This window comes from Triturus cristatus, chromosome 4_1, assembly GCF_964204655.1.
Source record: "Triturus cristatus chromosome 4_1, aTriCri1.1, whole genome shotgun sequence".
NCBI lineage: Eukaryota > Metazoa > Chordata > Amphibia > Caudata > Salamandridae > Triturus > Triturus cristatus.
Genome location: NC_140585.1, coordinates 587,678,352 through 587,693,743, shown reverse-complemented (window position 1 = coordinate 587,693,743; position 15,392 = coordinate 587,678,352). Strand labels below are relative to the sequence as shown.

At 44.7% G+C, this 15,392-nt stretch overlaps 1 protein-coding gene across 2 annotated transcripts in view; it reads right to left on the bottom strand.

Annotated features, from left to right (window-relative positions):
* GRM3 (glutamate metabotropic receptor 3) overlaps positions 1 to 15,392 on the bottom strand; it is a 1,313,590-nt gene that overhangs the window by 471,899 nt on the left and 826,299 nt on the right. The gene's annotated exons all lie outside the window — the stretch shown is intronic.

The window sequence follows — 15,392 nt, the reverse complement described above, 5'->3', positions numbered from 1 at the left end:
GTAGCGCGAACTTCGCAAACTACGCGAGCGTAGCGTAGTGCTTCGCCCAGGCCTAGTGAGAAGTTTATCTTGTTACAGGCACTTACACGGTCTTTGTCATACGTGCAATGTGAGTGAGGAATAATTTAAGGATATGTTCTGATTAATTAGCACCTGTAAATCGCCCACACTGCTATTAGTAAAGCATTGCGGTGCCATTATATAGTGCACAGTATGACTTCCAAGCGTTTACCATAATCACAGTGTGATTTGGCTTTGTTTTCTTGTGGCCAGCTGAACACAAACGCAGCAGGAGACAGTCCTTTGGTGGTCTCACCATGCTCCGCATAGGCCTAAGGACTTTGCTCCCCGTCGCATTGTAAGCCTGGAAGTTTGCTCCAAACTCTCCCATCTATTTGCCTCCCTGCTCAGCAGCTACTCGGCAGCAGTGGACATCCCAAACCAAGGCGCGCAACGCCCATTGGGCTCAAAGGGCTTTAGCCAGCCCCCCCCCCCCCAATTCACCCCTGGAATTAATTGCTGTGAAGGGTTTTATAACGGGGAGTCGTGAGTATTCGCGAACCTCTGATCTGGGCTAGCAGTTCGAAGCTGCATGCAGCCACATGCAGCACTGTAGCATCAAGAAAACATGTGCATGTTATACTTGGTTTCCTTCAGAAATCTTCGAGTAATAGTGGACATTTGTATGGTTGCCTGCCAATATAAGAGGGATTGCCGAAGATCGTTTTGATGCCGTGGGACGGAATAAATAAAAGGCTCTATAGCTCATTGGGTTGAGCGTTCACTGATCAGATGTTTATGAAATCTGCAAAGTAGCGCGTGAAAGACGATCTCAAATCTTGGTTGCAATGCGTCAGAAATGATGTCTTTGGGTTTAGTTGTAATAACAATTACTTCTTCACAAATAGTCAATCTTTCGTGTTTTTGGCACTACGTAATCAGTCAGTGCAACACTGCCCCACCCCCTCCACCCAAGGGGATGTGCTTTTCTTTCCTTTTTACTGCTCATTGGTTAGAATGTTCTCTTTTCGGAGATTCTATTGTAGCGCCTGAGAGCCCATCCGCTCCACGGAAAGGACGGGGCCGAAGGAGTGGTGAAATGTAAAACAAGCATTTGCAATGCAATAGGTCTCGCATTTACTCGAGTTTAAGCTATTGGCATTATAAATGACAATGTGTTTTATTTATGTTCCAAAATCAAAACATAAATAAAAGGCATTGTCATTTACAATGCCAACAACTCAAACTCACGTAAATGCGAGACCTATTGCATTGCAAATGCTTGTTAAACTAGGCCTTGAGAGAGCTGCATTGTTAACTGCCATCACATGGGACATTGTAATATGTAACATAGCTTCTAAAAGTATTTTAATGTTTTAAGGTCTTACTGTTGAGAGAAGACACCTATGTCATTTCTGCAGGTTATTTATATTTTAGCATAACATTTGGTAAACTGACATTATGTTCCTGAGATCTTATTTCTGAGGAAAAATCTTTAGAAGGAGTTAAAATATAACTTTATTGCAGCTCCTTGTGATAAACATTCAAAGTTTAATAAATGTATCTATATGTTAATTGAACTGCTAGGGTCCTTCTGGGATATGATTTTGCATACAGGAAGATCCATCAAGGTGATAATGAGTTTGATTCAATATTCTGGGCTGGCAAGAGGGGGCGCCCCCAACCAATAGGTTTCAATTTGCCTCCCTCTGTTCTGACCACTTCCTCGGAAGTGTGGCATAGATTCATCTCAGAATGCACATCACCAAACAAATCAAAGTAAAGAAATTCTCTTCTTGGAGTTCAGGTCGGGCTAACCCAAACACACAAGTGTGGCTAATTCTTTCCTACACTCTTCTACGAGCCCCTCTCCTAATCTAATTAAAGGGGCACCCATCTGACTGGGGTTTCAAGAAGTGTGGTTGGCCTTGGTTCCTGTGTGATTTGTGCTTTTCCTTTTGAAGACCAGTTTGGCTCCCCAGCCCGTTCCTGTCCTGGTATCTGCAGCCAGCAGCTCTCCTCTCGCCAGATGATTGCATTGTTTCAGTCCAGGCCTCTTCTCACCTAATTAGGGAGCAGCTTGGCTCAGACTGTCAAAGGCTGGTCAATCAGAAGAGGCTGCTACAGGGCTGCTTTAGGTAACGTAATGAAAGTAAGATCTAAAACCACTTTCCTGCAATAGTTATAATAAATTTGAACTTGGCAAGTTCTCAGATTTATTGCATCTATTATTTTGATATTTTGAATTATGGTGCCAGACCAATCCTGTCAAATGTTAAACCTTATTAAAGTTCAATGAACCTTCCCTTGTTAGCCTATGGAGCTAGCTGCACTACGATTCGAAAAACTATGTTGGCTGTTTTTCAATCAATCAGGTGTTTGTTAAGCGCAACTACTCACCCGTGAGGGTTCAAGGCGCTGGGAGGTGGGGGGGGGGGGTCGCAGGTTCCAGTCCATCATGCAGGGGGCCTGTCGAAGAGCCAGGTTTTGAGGGTTCTTACGAAGATGGGGAGCGATGTTATCTGTCTGAGGTGGAGCGAAAGGTAATTTCAGGCTCTGGCCATGCAGAAGGAGAAGGAGAAGCCTCCCGATCTGGTCCTTCTGGTGCGGGGGACCACGCCGTAGGAGAGCTGGGCTGATCATAGGGTTTTTTGGGGTTCTTGGAATTTGAGTCTGCTTTTCAGGTATGCTGGTCCGGCGTCGTGGAGGGCCTTGTGAGCGTGGATTAGCATCTTGAAGGTGACTCTAGCTTCGATGGAGAGCCAGTAAAGTGTGCGCAGGTGCTGGGAGATATGGCAGTGTCTTGGCAGGTTGAGGACCAGTCTTGCGGCGGCGTTTTGGATGTTCTGTAGCTTGCTGGTGAGGTTTTTGTTTATTCCGGCATAGAGTTCATTGCCGTAGTCGAGCCTGCTGGTGACCAGGGCATGATTGACGGTCTTTCTGTGTTCGAGGGGGATCCATTTGAAGGTCTCACGTAGGAGGCGGAGGGTGTGGAAGCAGGAGGACGAGACGGAGTTGATCTGGCGGTCCATTTTGAGCTCTGAGTCCGGGATGATTCCCAGGTTGCGTGTGTGGTCCGTTGGGGTGGGCGGGCTTCCGAGGGCGGGGGGCCACCAGGTGTCGTTCCAGGTGTTGGGGTTTGGGCCCATGATGAGTACTTCAGTTTTGTTGGTGTTTAGTTGTAGACAGCTGTTTCTCATCCATTTGGCGACGGCTTTCATACCTTCTCGAAAGTTGTGTCTAGCGGTGTTGGGTTCATTGGATAGGGAGAGGATGTGTTGGGTGTCGTCTGCGTATGACACAATGTTGAGTCCATAGGTTCTGACGATGGGGGTGACCGGAGCCATGTAGACGTTGAAGAGCATAGGACTGAGGGAGGACCCCTGGGGGACTCCGCAGGTGGTGGGTGTAGGGTCTGAGAGGAAAGGGGGGAGTCTGACCCGCTGCGTTCTGCCGGAGAGGAAGGAGCGGATCCAGTCGAGGGCCTTGTCTTGGATCCCTGCGTCATGGAATCTGTGTCTTAGGGTGCGGTGAGAGACTGTGTTGAACACCACTGAGAGGTCGAGGAGGATGAGGGCTGCTGTTTCTCCTTTGTCCAGTAAGATACGGATGTTGTCTATTGCGGCGAGGAGGGCGGTTTCCGTACTGTGGTTTTACTAAAGCCGGATTGGGAGGAGTCAAGGATGTTGTGCTCTTCGATGAATGTGGCGAGTTGGCTGTTGATGGCTTTCGCGATGACTTTCTCTGGGAACGGGAGCAGGGAGATGGGTCTATAGTTTTTGAGGTCGGTGGGGTCCGCCGAGGGTTTCTTCAGGAGGGGGTTGATCTCAGCGTGTTTCCAGTCGTCAGGGAATGAGGCGATTGCCAGGGAGTGGTTGATGGTGTGGCAGTGCATGGGTGCGATGGTGTCGGCGGCTCTGTTGAAAATGTGGTGGGGGCAGAGGTCCATGCGGGCACTGGAGTGGATTGACTTTATCGTCTTCAGTGTGTCTTCAGTGGTGAGGGCTGTCCAGTTGTCGATCGCTGGCTTCAGGGTGTTGGGGGTGGTTGGTGAGGGTTCAGTGTGTTGCTTGTCTTCATCGAAGTTGTCGTAGATGCTCTTGATTTTGTGGTGGAGAAAGGTGCTGAGTTTGTCGCAGAGTTCTTGTGAGGGAGGGATGTCGGTGGACTCGCTGGTGGGTTGGGCGAACTCCTTGATGATGTTGAAGAGTTCTTTGCTGTTGTGTGCATGACTAGAGATTCTGTCTTCAATCGCTTTTTTCCTCGTTTTTCTGATGAGTTGGTGGCGGGCGTTGGTGGCGGCTCTGAAGTTGTTGTGGGCTTCTGTGGATTTGGTGTTCCTCCAGGCCTTTTTGAGGCGGCGGCAAGTGCATCAGGACTCTCGAAGTTCGGTGATGAACCATCTAGCTTTGTTGGTGTGGGTGTTGTTATTTTTCTTGAGGTGGGCTATGGTGTTGGCGCTGTCGGAGATCCATCTGTGCAGTGTTCGGGATGCGGTGTTGGGGTCGTCGTTTTCTGCGATGGTTGGGGTGGAGTTGCAGAGTGATGTTGTCGTCTGTGATTCTGGTCCAGTTTCTTCGTTGGAGCAGGTGCTGGTGTCTGTGGATGGTGGGTGTTCTGATGGTGAAGTGGACGCATCGATGGTCAGTCCATGGGAGTTCGGTGGTGTGGCTGAAGGTGATGGAGTTTCCTGTTGTGAAGAGGGTGTTGAGGGTGTGTCCTGCTGAGTGCGTGGGCTCGGTCACGATCTGCGGAGTCCAATGTTGTGGAGGTTGTCTAGGAGGGATGTGGTGATGGGGTCCGTTCGGTTGCCGAGGTGGAAGTTGTGGTCTCCCAGTAGGGTGTGGTTGGTGGACGCAATGGCATGCGGGGAGATGATGTCCGTGATGCAGTTGGCAAAAAGGCAGTGGGGCCCTGGGGGTCCGCAGATGAGGGTTCCTCGGAGGGTGGAGGTAGGGCTGGCCAGTATCTTGAAGTGAAGGGGTTCCATCAGGTCAGTGGGCTCATCAGGGAGTGTGCTCAGGTGGAGGGTGGATTTGTGGACGATGGCGATTCCTCCTCCCGGGCGGGTGGGGTGGTCCTTCCTGGAGATCTTGTATCCTTGGAGAATGGCGATGTCCGGTCCCGAGGTGGTATTGGTCCAGGTTTCAGTAAAGAATGCTACATCCGGGGTGGTGCTGTCGAGAAGGTCCCAGATTTCGGTGGTGTGTTTGTGGAGGGATTGGACGTTGAAGAGGATGCATTGCAGGGTCTTCTGTTCGGTTGTGTTCTTGCGGGGGGTTTGTGCTGGGTCCGTGGTCTTGGCGGTGCTGCAGGTGTGCGGGTAAAAATGACAGCTGAAGGGTCCCTGGGTGTCGGCTGGTGATGCTAGCTTGCAGTTGTTGTTGCAGCCTGGGTTGAGAGCGTGGAGTTCCGCTGGGTCGTAGCGTTGGCGGTGCAGAGATCCAGGGTTCCTGGTGCTGGTCGCAGTCGGGTCACGGACGGGCTCAGACGGGCTTGCCTTTAGCGCGCCGGCATCGCGGCCGTGCGCCATTAAGTAGGGGTCGGGGAGGGCTGGGCAGCTGGGAGGCGGGAGCAGGGAGGGGAGCTGGATTGGGCCGGTCGCACTACTAGTGCTGGGGGGGAAGGGGCCACGGGGGCAGCAGCGGCGGGTAAAAACGGGCTGAAAAAGGCAAAAGGCAAAAAGAGAGAGAAAAGTGCAAATAAGGCAGCAAATGTGTAAGAAAGAATGGAGGAAAGACACAGAGGACAGAGAAGGAGAGTGAAAGGGGGAGATTGAGATGAGGGTAAAAAACAAGTGAATAATGGAGAAAAGACACAGAAGGAGAGTGAAGGGGGGAGCTTGAATTGAGGGGAAAATGACTGCAAATGGAGGAAAGACCCAGAAGGACTGTGAAGGGGGGAGATAGAAGTGAGGGGAAAAAACTAGTAAAAAAGGAGAGAAAAATCAGAGCGAGAGAATGGAGACAGAGGTCCACTGGACCACCAGGGATGAGGCGCAGGTGAAACCTGCGGGTGGAGGAGGGTCTTGAACACCAACACTCAAGAGTGCAGGGGCTCGGGGGAAGGCCTCACTTAATGGTGGAGCTGCGAGGGAGGGAGAGCAATTTCACAGACAATGAGTCAGTGGTCTTGCTCCTAGTAAAGTATGTTTTATAGGTCCCTCATCAGGTCCTAAAAAACATACTTTATAATGCCCCTGTTTTTCATTACAAAGCACCCTACCCTTGGGTCACTTCGGGCAGACCTTAGGGGTGACTATATGTAAGAAAAAGGTAGTTTTAGACTTTGAAAGTACTTTTGGTTCCAAGGTCGAGTTTGGACACAGTTTTATTTTAAAACCAGTCTCACTTAAGTGCATTAAATCCACTGCGGTTTCTCAATCTACATGCCCTACCATATACCAGGGACTAATAGGTAGGTTGTCTGAACCAATTGAAAATACACCAATTACCATATACTTTTAAAACAGAACACTGGCCCTGGGCCTAGTTAGCAGGGGACAAAACACATTCAGAGTTATTATCACCAGTATCAGTCAAACAATGGGGGTGATTAAGGCAAAAAGGATGACTTTCTCACAGATACTCGTATGTGAGAGTAATTGTTTTCTAAGTAGTACATGCCATGTGAATCCCAAAGTGAGTATTTACACTTGGAAAACATTTCATTTGCACATCTTAGTTCAAATGAGGAGTAAAAGTGGCTTTATTAATCATACTCTCCCTTTTTGGGAAGCCTCAAAAGGTGTATATTTTGGATTGCATTTAGTTAGATTGTTGGCCTCAAATAGAGATGGGAAGTTATAGGCTTCTACCCTAAATTAGCCACTGTCCCAGTCCACCCAGTGTAAATTGCACTCTCAGAAATTCCTAACCAGTCAGCTCACCATAATCAGATGTCCTGTTTTATTTCGGTCTTCCAGCACCGTTTTTTCATTTTCGCGGCAATCATGAATAATATGACTGTTGTGAATAGGAAAAATGGAGAAATCTTCCCTACATGCAATGAGAAAACACCTGGGCGATCAGGGAAATTTCTTTTTTTGTTTTTCCTAATCAAATTCCAATTTGGGGTGTCGTTTATGGAATAAAAGTGAAGGAATGAGCATCCATGAGCTACTCCTCCACCTAGCACTGCATTTTAATCATAAGTGCCCTTGCCCTGTCAGTAGGAGCACAATCCCCATACATTAGTTTTGATGAACAATCCCATTTCTTTTTATAAACATTACTAAGAGGTGGTTTGATTCATAAAGTGTAACTAAACAACTGTAATCATACAGTAATATTTGTTTTCTTGATATGAGTGGCATTCAAGATAACTTAGTTAGGATTTAAATTAATACCTTTATAGTAATAACTGTGAACATTTGAAAAGTGGCATATTTCTAACATAATGAGAAAATATGAGTGCTATGAGACAATGAGAGATTCCACTCTTTCTGTCCAATAGGCAGATATTGAATACGGTAAAAAATACGGAACATGCTGTTAAGCAGCAAAACACCAACAAAAGTGTCGCACACAACCCGTTAACTACCTGCTCCTAATGCAGGACAAAGTGGCAGAGGTAATTAGATGTGGCACCTTTTTCATATACCTATTCAAGTGGCTTAGATCTTTTCTGAATCCAACTCTCCTGGTAGTTGTAGCTACAGCAGGAAAATTAGGTTAATACCTGTTACACCCTGGGCCTGCTTCACACAGGGAAATATACTACTGCATATTTACTCATTTGGATTTTTACCACTACATCAAGGTGTACATTTACACTTTTTGGGTTTTCACCTTTTCTGAGTATAGATGTACACGTAAGTATATATTTACATGTCTTTGCCACCTCAAATCAGGGGGTAAAGCCTCCTGCCACAGGATTTATGAGTGCAAAGTTACTACTGGTGTCTGTAGAGTAAGAGTTCTGCCAATCTGGTAGAGATCTCCCTATGAGGAAGTATAGCAAACATTTTTAACATTTGTTCTTCTTTTGAAACAAACTATTAACAATGTTCCAATGTAAACTATAAATGCAAATTAATCTTGAATATTGATTCTTAACCTAGAACTAATAAAATCCACTGGTAAATCACAGTAACTCATTTAAATATATTCATATTCATATTCATTATATTCCTTTAGCAAAGGCCATCGAGAAAATAGTTAACACCCAGCTCACCCATCACCTCGAAGACAACAACATCCTGGACCCCTCTCAATCAGGATTCCGCAGCAACCACAGCACCGAGACCACCCTCATCGCCGCCACAGACGGCATCAGGATCCTTCTTGACAGCGGCGAGACAGCGGCCCTCATCCTCCTGGATCTCTCCGCCGCCTTCGACACCGTCTTCCACCGCACACTACGCACACAACTCCAAGACGCAGGGATCCGGGAGAAGGCCCTGGACTGGACTACCTCCTTCCTCTCAGGCAGAACTCAGAGAGTCCGCCTCCCCCCGTCCCGGTCCGAGGCCTCTGAGATCATCTGCGGCGTCCCACAAGGATCCTCCCTCAGCCCAACGCTGTTCAACGTCTACATGGCACCACTAGCACACATCGCCCGACAGCACAACCTCAACATAATCTCCTATGCCGACGACACTCAGCTGATCCTCTCCCTCACCAAGGACCCTCTCACCACCAAATCCAACCTCCACCAGGGAATGAAGGCAGTCGCCGACTGGATGAAGGAAAGCCGACTTAAGCTGAACTCAGACAAGACGGAGATCCTCATCCTCGGGTCCAACCCCTCAGCATGGGACGACTCATGGTGGCCCGCATCACTGGGGACCCCCACCGACCACGCATGCAACCTGGGAGTCATCCTCGACTCGAAACTCACCATGACCAAACAAGTCAACGCAGTCTCCTCCACCTGCTTCAACACCCTCCGCATGCTCCGCAAGATCAACAGATGGATCCCGACAAACACAAGGAAAACAGTCACCCAGGCCCTAGTCAGCAGCAGACTCGACTACGGAAACGCCCTCTACGCCGGAGCCTCGTCCAAGCTCATCAACAGATTGCAAAAAATCCAGAATGCCTCTGCACGCCTGATCCTCGATGTCCCGCACCGCGACCACATCACCCCCCACCTGAGGAACCTGCACTGGCTCCCCGTCGACAGGAGAATCTCCTTCAAGCTCCTGATCCACGCACACAAGCCACTCCACAAGACCGGACCAGCCTATCTCAACGGTCGACTATCCTTCTACGTACCCAAAGGGAAACTCCGCTCTGCTGACCATGCCCTGGCCACGGTCCCGTGCATCCGTAGAACCACTTCCGGAGGCAGGTCCTTCTCCCACCGCGCCGCCAAGACCTGGAACACCCTCCCCCTCTACCTACGACAAACCGAAGACCTGCTGACTTTTAGGAGACAACTCAAGACCTGGCTCTTCGACCAATAGCAGCAGCACCTCCCCCACCCCCCCAGGGCCTTGAAACCCCTGCGGGTAAGTAGTGCGCTTTACAAATTAAATGATCGATTGATTGATTGATGAATATTAATTTTTACAATAATTAACAAAAGAAATCCCATCCTCACTAACATCCTTGTTTATTTAATAAGTAGCAAATTTTGTTAAAGATTATGTACAACCCTGCATGCACAGTCTTGTCATCAATAATGTAATTTCAGATGTTGTATCCTGCTATCAATGATGTTATACTTGATGTCATGAGTGATGGAATATGTGGAGTAATTAGCAGTTTATGGCAAAGGTGCGAGCTATTGTTACTTTAAGGCAAGAGTTATAGTTACTTGAGACAACTATAACTGGTGAATTTCAGTGTTTCTTTTTAGTTTAAAACATTGTTCTTACTGAACCTTTCACTTAACTATAATGTTACTTTAACCTTTATTTTTTCAATGAATTTCTAATTTTTTTTTTCAATTTAACATAAGCTATAATTACAATTCCTTCCTAAAATGTAATTTTAACCTTTGGTTTTCTCACTGAATTTCTAATTTTTTTTAACGTGAAGTAATATTTTATTACCATACATAATGCCAAAGCTACGGCGCACACAGCCTTTGGTAGTGCAACACATCAGTTTCGCCGCCACCCCACACAGGCAGTGCCCTGCAATTAAATGTATAATTTACAACTATTAAGAGAGCAGTATTTTAGGCCTGGAATCGACCTACTCGTTATCCTAGATATTGAGAGCTTCTAAACAAGCCTACCACAGGATAAGAACATCCAAGTGATCAGGAATACCTTGTATGAAGTAACTTGGGATTTCAGTACCCCAAAAGAGTTTGTAATTGAATGTGCTGAGTTGGCCCTCAAAGAAAATTTCTTCAAGTTTGAAAGGGTGCTATTCCTTCAGTTATATGAAACATCGATGGGCAGCACCTTTGCCCCAAGTGTGGCAGGGCTCTGTGACCAGAGATTACCCAGAAAGAATTATTACCTTAAAAAGCCACAAATCAGAATAGGGACGCATTATTTGAGGACGCTGATAAGATAATCACAGAACCACCTCTGACGTGCATAACTGCTAACAGCCTGATCACCAATTAGATGAAAAAGATCATTAATAGACATTGAAGTATCCTACAAACAAGGAACCTTAAATGGAAAAACCCCCTTGTCTCCTTTAGAAGAGCAAAAAGTTTGAAAGACCATTTGGTCTCCACACGTTCGAGAAAACCACCACATTAGAACACAGTACGAAGTGCTTGTGGTTTACCAGACGTGACAGGCCACTACCCTTGTGGCAATTGCCGCGCACGCAACTCCACTTATAGGGCCAAAACTCTGGACATGGAACCTAACAAAATATGGCTCCTAAAAAACATACCAATTGCAATTCCATCAACGTTAGCAATATGATAACATGCCTTTTTCTGGCTACGTTACATAGGAATGACGAGTAGGAAGGTTAAAACATGAATCAGTGAACATCGGAGTAATATCAGATGTAAATGGAACACAACAAAAATGACAGACCATTTCCTAAAACCTACGATACGGTTGATGACTTAAAATGGGTGATCATAGAACACCTGGGCATACACCTAAATGACCCTCATAGGGCACACCTAGAAAAGGAACAGAGATGGATTTACCAACTTTCTACATATCGACAGGGCCTGAACAATGACATACCCTGGAATACTCTACTATGCAGGAGATAAGAGGAATTGGATGGAATGCTTAATAGTTAAAAGGGAGTGATGCAGATGCCATGTCTGCAGCCACATGGAAAAACACTCAAAAGGTGCAAAGACTATACTCCCTCTACTACAAATAAAAAATAAATATCCATAGACCTTCCAGTTCATAATGCAAGTTCATGATACGAAAAATAAAAAAATGCAAGATTCTTCTGTTAGAGTTTCCTACACTGACCTCTCGTAGGTCTCAAAATAATGAATGTCATTTTGAAACCAGAAACTACCCCTGCTCTGTACTCATATTACACACCTAATATCTTCATCTTCCGCATGACAGCACTTGAATGCAGAGCACATTCCACCGTTCATATCCCATTATGATTACCTTTATGTAGGGCTTAATCATGCCACTATAAGCTCAGAAGACTTTTAGTATGGCATGGGTAAAAATCTGCTGAAGGGCTGTTGCTCATGCACATGTTCCATCACTTATACCCCATGACCACCACATAGGGCTTAATCATGCCACTATAAGCTCGCAATGCTTTCAGTGAGGCATTAGTTAAAATCTGCCAAAGGGCTCACCTGCCTGAACCAATCACAGGCTCCGTTGCCCTTACCTGGTTTCCTTTCATAGATGCTGAGAGGCCAGGAGACGGCTTCGCCGAGATCCCGGAAGAGAGGAACAAACAGGTTTGAACATAGGCAGCAGACCTTGATGCAGTGAATAAAACCTCCAGCTCACCATACACTTGAGCCGCAACGGGCTAAATATTTCTTAATGCTGATTCCTTGTTTTTCTTGTTCTCTTTATTTACATTTGCCACATACAGAGTGTAAGAATAGGCACCACTTCCCGCGGGGATCTAAGTCATGAGAAGTGCTCATAATTGAAGTAGGTGACATGCAAATTTGTCAATGTGCACCTGGCAACCTACCCCATATGTGTTTGAAGTATACACATTTATTTCTTTGCCTTGATTCACATTACGCTTGCATATTACATTTCTCTAATCTAACACCGTATGGTTAATGATCAAATTTTGGATTGTCCTCATATAGCCACTGCATGGGTCCACTACCTACGAGTGTTTCCACACTCTTTGATTTGCATGTCTGGCAAAAAAAACACTACACGAACGACACTGATTTGTCAGAAGCCAATATTATGCCACCTGCGAGCATATGCATGGATGAAGGGTACCCATCAAGGGGGACCTACTGATAATTCTTAATTACGCTGTGTCTCCTTGTCTTTATTTTTTACAGATACAGAAATTCTGATGGTGAAAACCGTAAGTCACGCACCATACAAACCCATGCACACCTTAGTGTGTGTGCATGGTTTATGTGAACTCAGGGTTCACTCTAAGCCACGGGTCAGGAAGAAAGCCATTCAATCTGACACTTTTGGCTGAAACATGTAGACCCCCTCACATAAATTTCTCACTCTTCACATATTTTGTGGAGACATACGAGACCACTTAGCTTGTTCTCTTTGTTTATATATATCTATGACCATGGGGGACCAACGAGCGCCCGTGCTTCTTTCTCTTTATTTTGTTATTTGGTAATTTACTAATTCACAATGCAATATTTAATAACAGTATTATTATAAAAATATTTTGTAAAGTTCTGATTCAAAAAATAAAATCAACTTGCCTGTGAGTCTCTCTTTTAACAAAGTTTTTATGATTGCATTTTGTGAGCTAAAAATGTTAAAAGAAAAATTCAAAATCTTTTTTTTGAAATAAAACCAACATGTCTCTGAGTCTTTCTTTTAACATTTTACATCCCACAAAATGTAATAATAAAAACAACCACTAGAAGGCCCTGCACTCCAGCTGAAGAGCACAGAGATCCAGCTAGAAATTATTTGAAAAAATATGGTAAGGTCTTCTAGGGTCATGGATTTAATGACCCAGGAGACTTACTGTTTTTGTTTAATGCTGCTGGAGGTCTGCCGCACTTCCTGTAGCCCCCCACAACATAAAAAAAAAATGCATGCTGGTGGCGCTGGTCCTTCTATGGACATCCCCAAGTCCCAGCAGCCCCCAACTAATATTAAACATGTGGGTGTACCATGTGAGCACCGGGACACCAACAACAACATATTTTTGTTTTATGTAAATGAATAATAAATGAGCAGCAGGAGCCACTCATTTATTATTCTCTGCTCCTTAAAAGAGTACCCCATAATGCGCTGCGAGGGCTATTACATATTTGTTTTTTTGGTGATGTCCCTACAAGGGGCAGGAACACCACAATATTTTTATTGTTCGGTTAAGGGTTGCAGGGAGGTCTGCAGTCTTCCAGCAACACTAAAACAACAGTAAGTCTCCGGCATCATTGAAACCATGACCTTAGAAGAACTTACCATATTTTTTAAAAGCATTTCCCGGGCTGGAGCATTTGCTCTACAGCTGGGCATGCAGTGCACAGCTAGGGGCTGGTTGTATGATGGTATGATTGCATTTTATGTGGCCTAAAGATGTGTAACATAAACTGCAAGGCCCTTTTGTGGTTGTTTTTATGATGACATTTTTTAGGGTGACAAATGTTAAAAGGTAGGCTCAGAGACCTTTTGTTTTATTTTTCTCTTAAACAACAAACAATATATCTGACTATTTATATTCACATTTTCACAGAATGCAATAATAAAAACTGTCTAGAAAGAAAGAATCTCAGACATATAGTTTAATAAAATGTTATTAAATATTTTTAAGTAATCAATAATAAACATTGCACTGTGTGTACTCTTGAAATATACATTTGATTATCATTATTTGGAATTTTTGGATGAAGATAACTGAGCTGCTTTATATATAGGGACTTGGGTGCGGAGGTGGAGGGGATTGGTTGTCAAGGGGGAGAGGGGGCTATGGCTGCACGGCCTGGCCACAGGCCAATCCCTGCGGCTAAACCCAGGCCGCCCATGACAAAAGGCCATATACAGCGGGGGTTGCTTTGACGTATGCTAATGAAATGTTAATTTACATTAAAAGAGACCTACAAATTCACTGAAAAAAACAAAGGTTAAACTGATATCATAGTTAGGTATGATAATATCATACTTTGCATTTTAAAAAAACCTTAGAAATTCACTGAAAAAACTAAAGGTTAAAGTAACGTTATAGTTAAGTGAGAAATTCCGTGAAAACGTAGCATTTCAAGTTTACAAAACCACTGAAATTCACCAGTTGTATTTAGCTCTGGCAACTATAACTTGTTCTCTAACATAGCACTGCTAATTACCTAACATATTACATCACTCATAATGTCTTCTATGCCATCATTAACAATATAAAAGCTACATTTGCAAATAAATTATTGATGAGAAAACTGTACATTGCAGGAGTTTAACAAGGATGCTCATACTGCAAATCTTCTTTCCTCGCGATTTGTCAGGGGGGTAACCACAACACAAATTCTTGCCACTAAGGTAATCTATAAGATTTCACATAATACAAAACCAATCAGTAGGCTTTAATTCAGAGTGATAACACTCCACCCTTAAATACCTATTAATTTTAAAATATGCTTTTCACAATCAATATGTCAGGCCTTCTGCCTTTATCATAACTTTCATAATAAACAATCAGGCATAAAGCCTATATCTTTGGCTTGTCACCATAACCAACCTTAAGCCCATTGCATTGAGGGTAAACTTTCCACAAGCCAAAGATCCGGCATACAGTCAAAAGTACACACGTGTACAAAATTACAGTTGCCAAACCAAAATGCGGTCTCTCCAAAGAGAGAGAGTAATAAAGATTATTGTAGTGCATATCTTCTATCCCCACAGTTCGTTTGGGTAGATCTCCAACACCAAAACCCTTGCCTACTACAGTAATCTGTGAAATTCCATGTAACAAAGTACCTGCTTACAGGCCTGAGCAAAGTGTAATAAAAATCCAACCTTAAAAGTCAATAGTCTGTAAAGCATGCTTTTCTCAATAATTAGGTCAGCCTATTGGCATTTTCATAACATTTCATAATAGATCAAACCTATGAAATCTGGCATGCTTTTCCCAGTGAAATAATAAAGCCATCACCCTTTAACATTGGCTTTACACTTTACCCAACACCGGCCTATTCAAGTGTACATAAACTGACTGCAATCATGCATACAGTTAACCATATGCAGAAAAATACACCTTGCAAAATAAAATATGCAACCCCCCGTACAACACCACAACATGGCCAAACAAGAATCATTACAATGAAAAACCCCCAGGATTTGCGAGAGTGGGTGGCCAGCATCAATA